The 17770-nt window shown below is 41.0% G+C and overlaps 1 protein-coding gene across 4 annotated transcripts in view; it reads right to left on the bottom strand.

Moving 5' to 3' along the window:
• The window catches only part of NGF (nerve growth factor), a 99617-nt gene that overhangs the window by 29522 nt on the left and 52325 nt on the right, over positions 1-17770 (bottom strand). Inside the window, exon 1 of one of the 4 annotated variants that reach the window (XM_056560753.1) lies at positions 15637-15791. The exons of the other annotated variants lie outside the window; for them this stretch is intronic. The gene's annotated coding sequence lies outside the window, so the exon portion shown is untranslated. Of the gene's footprint in view, positions 1-15636; positions 15792-17770 lie in introns of those variants that run through there. 4 annotated transcript variants of the gene reach the window in all.

The raw sequence follows: 17770 nt of genomic DNA, 5'->3' as shown, positions 1-17770 counted from the left end.
CTCGTTTCTGTCACTGCCAGGTAGCTCTGGCCCCTAGTGATGATGCCATTAGGGGGCGGAGCTACATACGGGATCCAGGCTGGTAAGTCTGATGCTCTGTTAACATTGTCCATTTTGGATAATGGGAACAGACCCTTCTGCCAGTGTCTACCCAGACAGGGAGACTCCAGCTGTTGCTAAACTACAACTCCCAGCATGCCCAGAAAGCCAAAGGCTGTCTGGGCATGCTGGGAGTTGTAGTTTTGCACCAATGGGATGCTCCTTGTTTAGGTAGACATTGCATTATGTCCTAACCCATTTATTATTATTTTTTCTTCTTCTCGTTTCAGATCCATGTATGCAGAGGATTACGACGGATTCAATGGATTACAACGGATGAACTGTATTTTTTTATTTTAATAAAATGGTTAACGAGGGCTGTGGGGGAGTGTTTTTTAAAACAAAATAATTTTTCCAATGTGTTGTGTTTTTTTTAAATTGAATATTCAGGCTTAGTAATGGAGGCTGTCTTAGAGCCGGAATCCATTACTAAGCTGAGGCTTAGTAACAATTATTACCCCGGTACCCACCGACACAAGGGTGCCGGGAAGAGCCGGTACCAACAGGCCTGGAGCGTCAAAAATGGCGCTCCTGGGCCTAGGCGGTAACAGGCTGGTGTTATTTAGGCTGGGGAGGGCCAGTAACAATGGTCCTTGCCCACCCTGGTAGCGTCAGGCTGTTGCTGCTTGATTGTTATCTGGTTGATACTGAAAATAGGGGGAACACTATGCTTTTCTTTATTTTATTTTTTTATTTATTTATGAAAAAAAAACGCATAGGGTTCCCTGTATATTCAGTATCAGCCAGATACCAACAAAGCAGCAACAGCCTGACGTTACCAGGGTGGGGGAGGACCATTGTTACTGGCCCTCCCCAGCCTAAATAATACCAGCCTGTTACCGCCTAGGCCCAGGAGCGCCATTTTTTACGCTCTGGGCCTGTTGGTACCGGCTCTTCCCGGCACACCTGTGGCGGGAGGTACCGGGGTAATAATTGGGGGTCAATGCTAGCTGATTTTGGGGCTAACGCCAAGCTGGATTCCGTCTATAAGACAGCCTCCATTACTAAGCCTGAAAATTCAATAATAATAATAAAAAACATAACACATTGAAAAAATTATTTAATTTAAAAAAACACTCCCCCACAGCCCTCGTTAAGCATTTTATCAAAATAAGAAAAAATCCAGTTCATCCGTCGTAATCCATCAAATCCGCTGTAATCCTCTGCATACACAGATCTGAAACGAGAAGAAAGAAATGGGTTAGGACATTGTTTGCGCTCTCCGCAGGGGAGAGCGCCCATAATGCAATGTCTTCCCAAACAGTGAGCCTCCAATAGGTACAAAACTACAACTCCCAGCATGCCCAGACAGCCTTTGGCTGTTTGGACATGCTGGGAGTTGTAGTTTAGCAACAGCTGGAGTCTCCCTGTCTGGGTAGACACTGCCAGAATGGGTCTGTTCACATTATCCAAAACGAACAATGTTAACAGAGCTTTGTTACCTTACCAGCTTGGATCCCATCTGTAGCTCTGCCCCCAAATGACATCACTAGGGGGGAGCTACACGGACCCACGGGGACTGGAGGGAGGTAAGGGGACTTCATCTTCTGTATACACTATATACAGCTATCTATAGATAGCTGTATATAGTGTATACCACCCATAGGGTTAACCTACACTGTCCAGCAGTGTAAGTTAACTCTTTCCTTGCTGGGCTGGCTTAGCGCACAGCTCAGCAAGGGGTTAAGTGAGCCAGCAATATGTATACTGTAAACACATTGCAGGCTCACTGTAAGTTCATGCTTGGCAGTAGATATACGATGTATATCTACTGTTCAGCATCAGCTGTTCTCCCGGCTCTGTAACCTTGAGAACAGCTGATCCCGACATTCACATCAGGAGGATCGCAGCAGGTGTCAGGAGGAGTGACATCCGCTGTGATCTGTCCCTTACTGCAGGTACTACTTCTCCAAAGATGGAGAACACTCTGCTCTATGCTGGGAGCTGTAGTACCTGCATTAATAAACAGATCGCAGTGAGTGTAACTCCTGACATCCACTGTGATCCTCCTGTATAATGTATAGATGCGGGCGGGCACTCTTCTATGGTTCCCTGCACTGACGTATATATACACATATTCCTATTTACCACAGAGTTATGATTGGCTGGAACCATCTGGGCAATCACAGCTCTCTGTGGAAAATACGAATAGGTGGATATATACGGCAGTGCAGGGGACCATAGAAGAGCGGCCGCATCTATAGATTATACAGGATGATCGCAAGGGACCCCGGCAATCTTTCAATTAGTACAGGTACTACTACTCCCATCATGGAACGGTGTGTTCCATGCTTGGAGCAGTAGTACTACCTTAAAAAGGAAAAAAAAAAAAAAAGGAAAAACACAAACACTACATTTTTATTATTTTTCCATCACCTTTGTATCTTTTTTATTATTATTTTTTAATGGTACCCTACGAATTTTTTTTTTATAAAAAAGGTATCTCCATCACTTTTTTTGATCGCTAAAGTCCAAAAGAGAATAGAAAACGCCTGAAAAAACGCCAAAGTTAAAATCCACATGGTGTTTTTCTTGGCGTTTTTTCACTCCCACAGACTTCTATGGGAGGAAAATGGAAAGATTTTCCGGAAAAAACGTCAAATTCTTGAAAAGAGGACTTTAAAAAAAAATAAAATAAACTGCCAAGGAGCCCATAAACGCCAAAAGGATTTAAAAAACGCCAAACTAAAAAATGCCAAACTGAAAAACGCCAAGTGGATTTTGCATTTTGCAGTTCCATTTTGACTTGCAGCCAACATCTGGCCGCAGCGTTTTTTCACAAAAAAAATGCCATGTGGCAGAATGGGCGTTTTTATTGGCTTTTTTTTGTAAAAAAAATCAAGTGGAAACCTAGCCTAATGAAGCACTAAGATTTATTTTTGCGACTTTAATACTATTTCACCACCTCCATTCCTGCAGTGTCATTACTGTAGCTGGGTCATGTGTCCCCTAGTCTGACAACCAAAAAATGACATGCTTGCATGTGTAAACAGGAAGTCAGTCTGTTCTGTGTTCACACCACGTTTTGTTAAATACGGCTCCCGTATACGGATGGGAGGAGGGGGGCGGGGCTTAATCGCGGCGCCCGCACTCAACCGTATTTATTGTATGTCTATGAGCCGACCGGAGTGAACTGCAGCCTCCGGTCGGCTTCGTTTTCGGCCGTATGCGGTTTCCCGACCGCAGGAAAAAACGTGGTCGACCACGTTTTTGCCTGCGGTCGGGAAACCGCATACGGCTGAAAACGAAGCCGACCGGAGGCTGCAGTTCAATCCGGTCGGCTCACAGAACAGACTGACTTCCTGTTTACACATGCAAGCATGTCATACGGCTGAAAACGAAGCCGACCGCAGGCTGCGGTTCACTTCGGTCGGCTCATAGACATACATTAAATACGGTTCACGAATACGGTTGAGTCCGGGCGCCGCGATTAAGCCCCACCCCCCCCCCCTCCCAACCGTATACGGGAGCCGTATTTAACAAAACGTGGTGTGAACCCAGCCTTAGTGACTTCATGATGAATCATAAATATACCAGATGACTGGGCAGCTCTCAGAACCTTATATCCCATCAAGTTCTACCCATGCAATTCTTCTGTGCCCCAACATAGAGATTAGTATTGCACTGGAATAGTAGGGTTGCATTGGAAGTGTGGGCAAGTCTATACAACGATTGGCTGCAGAGTGTTACTAATCCGGATTCACCCTTCACCCCTGTATGGTAGAGCTGACGGAGAGAAACCACTCACAAAAGAGACAGACTGAGGATGCATCTCGTATCCTATTCCATAATGTGTTTTAGGGGACAGATCTATGTAATTGATCTATCACTTGCTGCACTTAGGACACAGACCAAGTGTAATTATCAGACTATCTACCGAGGTATCATGAGAAATATAGGCAATAATAGGGGAGCCAAATAGGAGGGGAAACAGGATTGAATGCCACGCTAACTGCTATAGGTATGTACATGGTATATTCAAGAGCCTAATGATAATAACCTATGGTGCACTAAATAGGCAACATAAATAAATAACTAGATAAATAAATAACTGAACGCTTCATGAATTAATGTTGATATTCTCACAACTCTGATGAGAGCCAGTATGTTGATGTGGAATGAACCTATTTCACAGTGTAACTTATATCTGCATTTAGATTTAGCATTTTCTGTGGATTCTCCAGATTCCACCCGGGTTTCTTCATCTAAGTATGACAACCAGCTGTGACCAACACATTAAGAGATAACAAGGAAGCAATTATCCAGTGTCATTCTTCTCTTCATGCACATACTCTGCCAGAATTTTCCTTCCTACAGGTTTTCGGTCATGTGCACTGTGTAGTGTAAAATAGATGTTCTTCATACATTTATATGCTTGAATTACCATCCAGTGAGAGGAATTTACACACACACACACACACACACACACACAATCTTTTATCAGCATTACAAAACCTGTGTCTTTTGTCATAGGCTCTGGAGCAGATAAATATTCACAAGGACATTCAGTGCTTAAAGGGGCATTCTTGACATCTTATCCTTGATCCAAAGGATAGGGGATAAGACACCTGATGGCAGTGGTACCGTCTCTGGGGACCCGCACCCCCTGGGGACCCGCACCCCCCCCCCCCCCCCCATCTCCCTGCTGCTCACAGCATTCGTTTAGAGCACCGGAGGCTCGTGACATCATGGCCACACCCAGCTTGTGTTGACCACGCCCCCTCAATGCAAGTCTATTGGAGAGGGCGTGATGGGCGCCACTCCCCCCTCCCATAGGCTTGCAGTGAGGGGGAATGGTCGTGACCTCACAAGTGTGACGTCATTCACCTCCGCCCCGCATCGCCAGTCATCTGGCACATAGCAAAGTTCACTCCGTGCACCAGATGTATAGGGTGCAGAAGCCGAAATCGCAGGGGTCCCGTTGGATACGGGATGAGATGTCTAGGGGCGGAGTACCCCTTTAAGGTTACTTTCACATGTACAATATTTGCTGCATGTTTTGCTTTTGTTGAAGTCAATGGGTAGGAAAATCAACGGCAAAAAACATGCAGTAACAGATACTGTAGGTGTGAATGTACCCCCATGTATAAATAATACAGCATGCACAATATGTTTCAATGTATATATAAAAATAAAGAAACATCTTTGTACATCTGCGAAGCTTATTGATGATCTTTTACACCCAACTTTGAGTTCAGTAAATGGCAACTATTAAATTCCTATAAAGACATTTTTCGTGCAGTGCAATAGCTTTCTGCATTCTCTCATACGCTGTTGATGGTTGAACATAAAGAAAAGAATGGAGTAAAGGGCGTGTTAGAAACAGCAAAGAGCTAATATTACATTGAGTCACCTGAACCATTGAGTTCATTCATTTCTATTAGCATAATGGCAACCTTTTCATAGCCATAAATGTTCTCGTCAATCTCAGGGACATGACAGAAGATCATTGAGATTGGGCCACCATCCTTTTCCAGACTGAAAAGGTGCAAGCCCTCTATACAGCTCGAAAGTGCACAACTATGTAGAGTAACAATAGCTATTCAGGCAAGTAAATCAAATAAGTAAGTAATTAGAGGGGTCTGGGTCGACAATGGGTTGACTGAATGGCCGCTGCAGTGCCAATTGTTGGGCAGTTGTCTGGCTTTGGCTTAGTCAAAGGGGTCACCTGTGAAACTATTCTTGCTGCACCATCCATTCAGTCATCCTTGTGCTGACCACTACCCCTCTATCCCCGGGCATGTTATTAATGCACAAGCAGTAAAGATTGGACAAGTTTTATAAACAGGCGAGTGCTGTTAGCTTTATTTCCTTTCCTGGTGATTTACAAATCACCAAAGTGTGGCTTTCCCAGTTGCTGCACGAAAAAATATGTCACTTCCTAAATTTGCGCAAATGACAGGAAAAGCTTACACATATTTATATGCCAGAAGGTCACCAAGATTTTCGAACCAACAATTTTCGCACAAATGATAAATTCAGCTCACCAACTTGTGCATCTGCACAACAACCCCCCACCCCCACCCCCCGCGACCACACAGCTAGAAGAATGACAAAGCTAAGGCAGACAACATGAAATAGCACAAAATAAAATGATAACTTCGGCGTCCATGCACAAAATGAAAACACACAGCACACACAATTTTGCAGACACAGACCAGTTGATAAACCCCTCTAAGGGTCTTGTGTGCAAGAATGGTCTAAAAGGCTTTGTTAAAACCTTTAGTGTATACATTGTGACAGCTCCTGGAGAATGCTAAAAGGGGTACTCCGGTGGAAAAACTATTTTTTCAAATCAACTGGTGCCAAAAAGATTTGTAAATTTCTTCTATTTGAAACTCTCAATCCTTCCAGTACTTAGCTGCTGTATGCTCCACAGGAAGTTGTAAAGTTCTTTTGTGTCTGATCACAGTGCTCTCTGCTGACACCTCTGTCAGTGTCTGGAACTGTCCAGAGGAGCAAATCCCCATAGCATACCTATCCTGCCCTGGACAGTTCCTGACATGGACAGAGGAGTCAGTAGAGAGCACTGTGGTCAGACACAAAAGTACTTTACAACTTTCGCTGTAGCATACAACAGTTTATGAGTACTGGAATGATTAAAATTTTATATAGAAGTAATTTACGAATTACTGGCACCAGTTGATCAGAAAAAATGTGTTACTCCACTGGAATACCCCTATAAAATGTATCCATTATCACCATGCACTCAGCATATGCCAAAAGAGTATTCCTTTGATATACGCTTAGCGGGTATGTGTTTGTAAATATGATTACAATAATAATAATAATAATAATATTTTTTTTATTTTTTATTATTGATACAGAAGCAATTGCAATTCACTTGGTATATATATATTTTTTTACAATGACAGTCAATAGCCTATGTCAGCCTATACAGTAACATACCAATACATGTAGGGAGATAATCCTAACATATTTTGGTAGCAAAAAACAGAAACCTACAGATGTATGCATTTTCTCTAATTTCTTACAGCACAAATTGAATACATTGTCACAACATACATTTAAAATCCTCAACAGGCTGCAACGCACGTGGTGGGGACGCAACGCAAAAAAAGATAAATATCCTATCTTTGCTAAAATGTTGTGTTTTTTTTCCCACTCATCCTGTGATATGTCAAGGTGAGGGAAAAGGTAAGAAAGAGTACGTAGGTATTAGTAAAGTTAACACATTTTTGGCAATTTCTGGTTTTAAAATAACTAGTTTCAAGCTCACAGTCCTGGTCATTGTCATCATCCCAAATGTATCTCAAACATGTCAAGAGATTACATTTGGGTGGATTTCCTCTAACATAATAAGAGTACAGAGCTTGTTGAATTGCTTTAGGATAGCTTTTAAAGCCATCTTCTTCTTAAGCATTTGGGAAACTGTTCCTGCAGCGACTGCCAAAAGTCCTTAGCTGGTAAAGCCAAACTGTGATCAATATTTATGCAGCAGCCAAGACATTTTTTCTCAATGTGTCTACTACACAGCAGGTGTGCAAAAAACATAATCTTGGCGCCATGTATGCTATGTAATATTTGACACAAAAAGCATTGGCAGAACAGACAATACAATAATGAAGTGCAGCAGCTCACCTTGGTAAGGAGTACAAACCTATGAATCAATGCTGGACATAATGGGTTTATACTACGTACAAAGAATAGTATCTGGACTGCTTAGTATATTGAAATAAACATTAATAACTACATGATACTGTGCTTAAAGGGGTATACCAGGATGCTTTTTTTTATTTTTTATTATGCTACAGGGGCTGTAGTGTAGTTTCTAATATAGCGTCTGTTTGATGGTGGTCTCACAATTCTTATGCAATTTTTGCCCCCATGTTTATTTATAACAGCATACAAAATAAGCGTTGTCTCAGGTTTTCCCATGTTGCAGTGTGGTCCCATACATTACATCACTAGTCCGATGTTCAAAGGAAGCCTGTCTGTTTCAAAGGGTGGAGTAACCGCTGGGTGAGGGGGTAGATCATTCTCCAAATGGCTATAGAGAATTGTCCCAGGTGTGCTTCAATTGGTAGGGTGGCTGATGTGTAAGATGGAGAGCAGTGACCTCACACTTACAAACAAGGGATTCTGGGATTAGTAGTTGGAGGGAGGGAACCCCAATAGGAAATTTAACAGCCATTTAACAAAAAGAAATGAACAGCATTATTGTGCACTTACAACACAGCCATTTAGCACCAAGACAAGCGCAGATCCTTCCTTAGCATGTCCACTACTGTCTGGCAGGTAAGTACTAAAATCCACTTATGGTGGATAACCCCTTCAAATGGGTTTTCTTAGTAGCAAGGTTAGTATGCTTTAGCTAAGGGAGAGGGTAGAAAAAATAAATAAACAAACACACACATAGTTCATACTGTATACAGTTTTATGTATTGCCATTGTAAGTCAAACCTGGTTAGTGCTATACTAAACAGCTCTGAAACTCTGTTCTCTACAGAAGGTATTTTATTTAAATGCATCATAATAGAAACAAGTGATCTGTCTGGTCAAACAAGTGGTTGAGCAATTGGGAGGTTTCTCAAGCCATGCTGTATGATGTTTCCCAAGCTTGTCACAGCACGTTACAGAATAGTGATAGGAGGAGATTTGTAGACAGGTGGAAGAAAGCAGAGCATCATTCGCTTGCACATTGTTCCAAAACTATTATATTAGAATTAGACACACTCAATAATTTAAAAAAAACACCAGTATTTTTGTGTAATTAGTAAGGATTAAAATACTCATTACGACAATGTTGATTGGAAAATCTGAAGATAATTTCTGGTAAAAAAAAAATTATATATATATATGGCTGCCACTTTCTACCCCTCTATATCTATGTACACTGGGCCGATTTCATTTACTTGGTAATATGTCGTCACCTTGTTACCTGTCAGGAATATGAAGAACAGGAATATGATAATCAAAGAACTACTTTAAAGAGCATGAAGAGAGAGTTCCAGCTGGACGAGTCCCATAAAACCTAACTCTTTATAGAGACATTAAAATATGAAAACACTATCCAAATAGCCAGGGGTTACGTAGGAACTGACACATTTTGGTTGCTTGGGCCTTAGTCATAGACCAAGTCATGACTAAGGTAAATGTGACTGAAGTGACTCAGACTGGGAGTGTAAAATATATTCCTTGTTCTTTTTAGGGAACGTCCAGCTATTTTATCTTGCTTCCATTTGGTCTTCTGTCCTGACTCAAAGATGAAAGGATCTTTTATGCCTTAGGAAACCCTTTTACTTATCTTAGGGCTTCTATAAAATATCATCCAAAGCAAGATAAACAAAAATTCTACCTGAAAAGAAATGGCACAGGGCTTGGATTTTGATCCAGCTTCACAATTTCCTGTAGCTGTATGGACTAGTTTAAGGATAAAGCAATACTAGATTTAAGAATAAGGTAGTCATCATGTATTAGACATAACTCTATGACATTACTCAGAAAAGGGAGCAAGAATAACAATTGCTCCCTAGGGATGTCACCTGTAATGTAAAGAGATCTGAGCATGCATATGACCAAGATAACTGATTTGAATGCTCAGGGTTTAGTTTACAAATTTTGTAAGGTACACTTCCGCCTTGTCCATGGGATCCTTAAAAAAATACAGGATACAGGGACATTACACACAAAGTAGCAGTAGAACATTAATCCAATCCTACATCCTAAACCTAAACTTGTACAACTGCCTTTTATAGTCAACCTGCAGCTCCTTTTTAGCACAGCAATAGTAGATTAGGTATGGCTTTAACAGCAGTCAATGTGGTAGAAGACTATGGCTAAAATTGAATAGAAACTATGGTAAAAATAGGTTTTGCTGTGGTAATTGATTAAAAGAGACATTTGTGCTGGCAGGTATCAATACTGCTATATGTCCCCTGTAGAGTAGAGAGTTGTGCTAATAGTGTATATTGATACCTACTACCAACACTTATGGGGTCTCTAATTTCCTCTTCCAATTCTTAGGGATGAAGTCCATGTACAAGGGCATTTCTCAGAAGGAAAACAGAGGTGTAAATAAGTCCATGGCTAGAAATCCAATGGCTTCCCGTCATGATTCCAGCCATACCTTTTTTATTTCAACAGTCCTCTAAATCATCGAGATATAATCCTTTTTGTTAATATTGGTGCCAAGTGGGCATTATTCACTATGGCAAGAGCCCAGTTAAGTCCAACCTCTTTATCACCATGCCATAGCTAATTTGCATCTGTTACTCCATCTGACTAACAGTCACAAGATAAAGATGACATGGGCAAGACAGACCTGGGCTCTTGCCACAATGGGAATCGCCCCTTGGTAATTTTGGTCTTATTTGCAAATTAACCAAAGGCTTACATCTCAGCCCTGAAGAGAACTATTGGAATAAAAAAAAGTATGCCCAGAATCATAATGACTAGCCCTATCTAGCCATTGACTTATTTACACTCCAGTGTCCATGCCGACAGATCCCCTTTAAAAGACAAATAGAAGCTCTAACAAGAGAAACATTTCCTCCCAAAAAATAGCATAAAAATAGGTATGGACAACACAGCAAATCAGACTCCAGAAATATGCATATTTATACCATACATCAGAAGGTTAGGTCAATAGCTATTAAAGGACTTTACTTTATGAGACCCCTCTTTGATGAATATTGCATTAATAAAGAAAAGTGGATTAAACCATGAGAAAAATAAGTATTTGTGTGGTGTCCCAGCACAGGATGTCGTCCTGTGGGCTAAAGATTGCGTTGGGCATCCTTTCTGCTGCTGTGCCTGACCCACTACTAAATTATACTAGGTTATATGTGTTATGTTTGGGTTAAGTGCATTACTCTATCTTATGTTACTCTGTGTGCATGGGGGGGTGGGGCCACTCTTCAGTTAGGGTGAGGAGCAGTATAGCCGAGTCAGTGCTGTGTGGAGAAGTGTTTGAAGAAGTCAGAGAAGGCCTAAACGAGGAGAAACCCTAAATCTGAAGCCAAGCCAATCTTAGGACACCCTCTTGATTAGGTGAAAGTCAAAGCCTAGCAGTGAGCATACTTTTTAGGGGAAAACATTCTCTTTCGTCAGCCAGTCAGTCAGTCAGTAAAGTCTTCAAGTCAGTGTGGACTGCCATTTGATCTCAAGTCTCAGCAACTCAAATCCCAGCAAGGCGACAGGCTATTCTAGTTCACTCTGCACCTCCCTCTGCACCAAAGTCTGTACTGTAACAGATTTACAGTTACTGCCTCAGTAAAGATAATTATCTGTAACCTGGCATCAGTGTCATCATTGTCCCCATGCTTGGCCCAGGAAAAGCTATCTCAACCTCTATACAGCCTGCATACAGTCAGTAGTGCCGTCACAATTGAGTGCAACTCAACTTGCATTTCATGTGACAAATACACTATTTAAATTATCACATATCTCTAACCTTAAAGTGATGCAAAAGTTGAACTTAAGTGCCAAAGGCTACTGTACCAGCTTCACTCCCACTTTTCTTAGTAGCTATGAGCTAGTATTGCACTTGTCTTACCAAAAGTAAATCAGCAGTGATTCATGGTAGTAGGAAGCAGGATAGGCTGCGGGGGACTACCATAAACTTACCAGCTAAAATTTCTGCTTCCTTGAGATTGGCCTGAGTGACCTCAATCTTCTCTCTCAGCCTGCCCTAAAACTCAGTCTTCCTCTCTTAGGGGGAAGAGTTTGTCTGGGCATTGAACAAACAGGCATTGCCTGCAAAAGTTCTCAGCAATGTGTGAGGCCTAATAGAGAAGCTGGAAGCACAAACGGTATTACTCTGCAGTCTTAAAGAAGTACTACGGCCCTAAGACATCTTATCCCTTATCCAAACGATAGGGAATAAGATGTCTGATCACGAGGGTCCCGCTGCTGGGGACCCCTGCTATCTTGCATGCAGCACCCACCTCTGGGAGCTGCACTTCAGCCCCGGAGTCTGCCGGGTCATGACTACGGGGCCGGAGTATCGTGATGTCGCGACTCCGCCCCATGTGATGTCATGACCCGCCCCCGCAATGCAAGTCTTTGGATAGGGGATAAGATATCTTAGGGCCGGAGTACCTAGAGCAGGTGAAATGCCAATTCCCGAATCATCCACAAGTATCTCCTACATAGACTGGAGAGAAATATACCTTAATTTATATCTTAAAGGGGTACTCCACTGGCTAGCCTTCCGGCTGCGTTTGGAATATTTAGTTCAAAATGCTGTGCGTGTTCTGTGGGGGTCGGCCACGCCCCTCAGAACATCAGGCGACGTCCCATAAATACAAGTCTATGGGAGGGGACATGACAGCCGTCACACCCCTTTCATATACTTGCATATGAAGGGGTGTGTCCCGACATCACGAGGGAGCGTGGCCAACTCCCGCAGCACGTGCACAGCGTTCGGAACTAAATGTTCCAAATGCAGCCGGAAGGCTAGCCAGTAGAGTACCCCTTTAAGGAAAGAAATGGGTATCAGGAATAAAACAACGGCAACTAAATACAGTCATCTTAGGCACTCAAGGCAACACTTATGTTCTAGGAAACAAAACTGAGGAAGGAAAAGGGTGTTTCCCCCTTTAACTAATTCTAGTTACAGTTTCATATCTAGAGGAGGAGGGGTGCTGTTCTAGGACAATAAGGAAAATACATGTCAGTATGCAACACTTTGGGAAACTTGATTCAGTTTCCGTCTGTCTAGGCTAGTTCTGTCCTGTCTAACGATATGAGACTGTTAATAAATCTGCCCCATTTTACCTATAAAACAGCCAGTCTGCACTTCAAGACAAAAATAAACATGCCTAAATTACACACTTATTAATTGACGTCTAAAACTTAAAGGCAATAATAGTTATAAATAAACTACTAGGCATGTACAAACACCTGGGTACCATTGCCAAGCACTAAGCAGACACAGTATGCCACATTGGCATGAATGAGTATTATGGACAAAAATATAAAAATCAAAAAAATCTAATTAGAGAGCACATGAGTCCCAAGAAACACTGTGAGCATCATTTTATAGATAAGGATATGTTCTCTTTATGTAACAAATATAAATGTATTTTATTACTCACATATTTGCAGGCATTTTTTCCATCATAATTGTAAAAAAAAAAAAAAATGGCCGATTATTGTTTTTGTATAAATGCTCATAAAACATATGCCTGTATTTTTAACACAGTGTGAACAAAGTCTAGAAATGTATTTTAAAGCAGAATTAGCTGCAGTCATTTGCTTTCCGTTGTCTATTCTTTTGGGTATTAGGGCTCCAGTAGTAATGAAAAGCTGCAGGTTGTGTTTTAACCTCTTCAAATAATTGTGTCTAAATAAACTTGGGTCAGACTAAACCACACTTTGGTGTGGTGGGTTAACTGTGGTTTTTAGTGCTAGAACATCTCATGAATTAACTGCTGCTGCTGCTGCTGCTACTGCTGCTGCTGCTGCTGCTACTGCTGCTACTGCTGCTGCTACTACTACTACTGATTAGAGATGAGCAAACTTACAGTAAATTTGATTCGTCACGAACTTCTCGGCTCGGCAGTTGATTTATCCTGCATAAATTAGTTCAGCTTTCAGGTGCTCCTGTGGGCTGGAAAAGGTGGATACAGTCCTAGGAAAGAGTCTCCTAGGACTGTATCCACCTTTTCCAGCCCACCGGAGCACCTGAAAGCTGAACTAATTTATGCAGGATAAATCATCAACTGCCGAGCCGAGAAGTTCGTGATGAATCGAATTTACTGTAAGTTCACTCATCTCTACTAATAATAATAAACAAGACAATATTTTTTTTCTTTTCCTCAATATAACTTTTTTGTGTTGTATTATATGTATGAATGTTTTATGGTATGCATGCATTTTTACTGTACTTATTTGCACTAGCACTGTGATTTTATACTTTGTCATTCCTGATATTTGATTTGAATATCTTTTTTAAGTAGGTTTCTCATCAAGATTCATTTTATCGATCTAATACTGCTGAGTTTGCCAATGTATTCAATGGGGAGATTTATCAAAACCTGCCCAGAGGAAAAGTTGTCCATAGCAACCAATCAGATAACTGCTTTCATTTTAAACAAGGCCTCAGGGAAATGAAAGAAATTATCTGATTGGTTGCCATGGGCAACTGGGCAACTTTCCCTTTGCACCGCCTTGATAAATCTCCCCATTGTCTTTCAGTCTTTATTGTTTTTATCTAAAGATTAATTTATATTTTTGAACATATTTTGTACAACACATTATCTTATTAGCTATATATATATATATATATATATATATATATATAGATAGATAGATGTCTCTTAATTTTTAGTATATTATATGGTTGTTAAATGGTAGCACAATTACGCTAGTTGATAAGTATCTAGTTGCATGGAACATGAGCCACCTTTTCGCAAGTGGGGAGGGTCTTATCGGTGGCATTCAAGCAGATACCTATGGGTAATCCGGGAGACCTACACATTCCTACTGTAAAGAGTGTCAAAAGTTATACGATCTGTTGGTGTCAGGGTGTTTAGACGATGGCAGTTCAAAACATTGCCTTGCCTGGGAGTTCTTGAAAAGAAGTTAAATGTATTACAAACCATAGCCTTCAAATGCACTATTCACAACATATCTGTAGCTAAATGTTCTGTAATTATGGCCTGTACTCCTAAGGGGCAAGGCACTGTGTTGGTATATTGTGTTATAGAGAGCCCCTTATCGGTCTGTGGCTTGTGGACATCTTGTCGAGCCAGATTATCTGTTTTAGAGCTGGGAACTAACCTGCAATATTTCTTTTAGCCTTTAAGAACATCTAACACCTCAGGAACCATTACCTGACTACCTTCATTCCACATGGGTTAACCCCTTTAGTGCCATCTATATTTATTGGTACTATTGTTGGAACTGTTAACGACATAGTATGTGCCTCTACTTTGTAGATAAAGTTCAGAAAAGGTACAGATTTTGATGTAATATCCACAATATTTGGATTTTCACTGTTCTGCGACCACTAAGGGCCTTTCTGGTCACCATTTCCAAAGAAATCATTAGCTAGGAAGTGCCCCAAGTGATCAAGACTGAACATCTAAAGAGCAGCCCTTCTACTTTACATTTGTAGTGACTCTAAGGGGACACATGGGGGGAGATTTATCAAAAACTGTGCAGAGGAAAAGTTGCCCAGTTGCCCATAGCAACCAATCAGCTCACTGCTTTCATTTTTAACAAGGCCTCACCAAAATGAAAGAAGCAAGCTAATTGGTTGCTATGGGCAACTGGGAAAATTTTCCTCTGGACAGGTTTTGATAAATCTCCCCCATGGTGTCTAACTGCTTATTTCAGCTACTGTGAACTTATGGGACTACAAGTACCAGCTGACCCTGCCCTACTACTGTGTCCGACCCAGGGGTCAGAAGATAACTACTTATATCTATGAAGGTACTGTACTTATGTAATAAAGGGGTTCTCCACTGCTTTAATCTTCTTTGGCCAGTTAGTTAGTACTGTGGCTATATGTCATTAACGCTTTCTTTCCTGTTGCTAACGCTACTATATGTGTTTTTTTTTTTTTACCTTTTTTAACAGACCCCGAAGTTGGTTAATTCCTTAGTTAGCTGGCTTGCCTCGACCACTTATTTTTTCTCCCGCCGCCATCTTGCCATCGATACGTCACCCTGCAGGGTGTTGTGTGGGAGGCCGGCCTGCCCCTCGCTCCGTTCATGCCCGACTTCCGCGCCAATGAATATTCTACAGTCATAAGCGCGCACCTCCTTACTTTCAGCTTCTTCTAAGCTGAATGCTGATTGGGCTGCTTGCGGCGAATCGGCTCCGGTGATTGGCGCATGCACAGTTCTTCCTCGATCGTGAGGGTCATCTGCGCATGTGCCAGTGGGATATCAGCCTCGGGCCTGACGCGCTGGGGGATTGTTAACACTAAAAAAAAAAAAGGTGCTCGAGGCAAGCCAGCAAACTAAGGAATTAACCAACTTCCGGGTCTGTTAAAAAAGGTAAGAAAAAAAACCACATATAGTAGCGTTAGCAACAGGAAAGAAAGCGTTAATGACATATAGCCACAGTACTAACTAACTGGCCAAAGAAGATTAAAGCAGTGGAGAACCCCTTTAAAGTGCTTAGCGTTGAGTCGACCCATCGATGGGAGCTCTGTTCCAACTATAGAAATGTAATAGATAAATTGCTATGATTTTGCTATCAGTTCTTTTCTTTTAAAAGTATACATGTTGCAAAAAAATATCCAGGCAAAAACACCTGCAACCCCCAAACAGGTGCCTATAAAATGATCATCTCAACAATGCTGTTTATTTTCGCTCTGGGCTGAGGTGTCACGTATAATTATTGTTGTGCATTCAGGTTTTTTTTTTCATTATAAGGAAGTCACAGACTGATTCTGTCAAGCAACTATAGTGGAATCATTCAGCACCCAAAGCTTTACAGTCAATGCATAAAAGGTGTGGTAAAACCTTTTAGGAAGAAGCCATTGTATAGGTTCACACTAGATCATGAAATAATTATATAAACATTACTTTGAGCACTCAATGTCCTTGTAGACTAGTAAAATGGGCTGTAGGTAGTTCTAGATGCCTGTGATCTTAATAAATCAAAGAATTAAAGGGGTATTCCAGGATTTTTTATTTTATTTGACTATGCTACAGGGGCTGTAAAGTTAGTGTCGTTCATAATATAGTGTTCATAACACTGTTCTGTTTTGTAGCAGAGAACCACAAGTGTAAAATTGGTGTGATGGTGCTGACTTCCATATAGGAAAAAATGGGTGCGTATCACTGTTTGAAAAATAAAAAAAGCTGAAAAAAATTAAGAGCACGCACAGTTTGTGTGAATTTAAAGTTTATGCTTTATTTCAAATCCATTAAATCCGGAGAAGAAAAGGTAGACATGACAGGTAGAGCTGCTTGAATCACAATCGTTTTGCATCTAACGGAGACACTTTTTTTTCAAATCCAAACCCTAAGCTCCTCCATTAGACGAGAAACAGCAGTCACCTAAACCGTTCTCCCTGGATTTGATATGAAGTATGAACTTTTAATTCACAGAAGAAACGGTGAGTGCTCCTAATAGTTTTCTCTTTTTTTGCCACTATAATAAATAACACATTCTATAGTAGGTAAGGAGGGCTGCTGCAGAATTTGTAGACAGGGAGCTACAGGTTATGTCTGAATATGCGGCCTAGTTCACAATTTTGACCACTTTACGTTAGGTTCTATCTTGGAATTTCACGTAATGTTAGGGCCTATTACAACCCTTTTTTGTTTAGACATTTGGAAATGGCTTGGGGAGAAGAATGTGTTTTTTCTTATGTTGACTATGTAGTTATAAAATTAAGTGTTTCCTGACAATGTGTGCGTTTACTGGCAATGTGTGTGTTAATGTATAGTTCCTTAGATATGAGGTATTTTAAGCATTCTGAAATTATATTTAGCTCTGGTAGCTTTTTCTAAACAGTGGCTTTTAACAAAGTAACAAACATATTTCATTCCAAAGACCGTCCTAAAACAAGCCCATGTCCAGAGTGCAGGTCAAGAACAGACAAAATATTCATGTATGCAAACTCACATTATAACTTCTAATTTCAGAAGTGATATAGTATAAACATATCTAATGGAGGCCGACAATAGGGACTAGAGATGAGATAAAAAGGCGGCCAAATCATACAAGCAAGCCTCAGTAAGTT

The sequence above is a fragment of the Hyla sarda genome, chromosome 2, assembly GCF_029499605.1.
Source record: "Hyla sarda isolate aHylSar1 chromosome 2, aHylSar1.hap1, whole genome shotgun sequence".
NCBI classification, from domain to species: Eukaryota; Metazoa; Chordata; class Amphibia; order Anura; family Hylidae; genus Hyla; species Hyla sarda.
The sequence above is the reverse complement of the archived record's forward strand: the minus strand, read 5'-3'. Positions and strand labels throughout refer to the sequence as shown.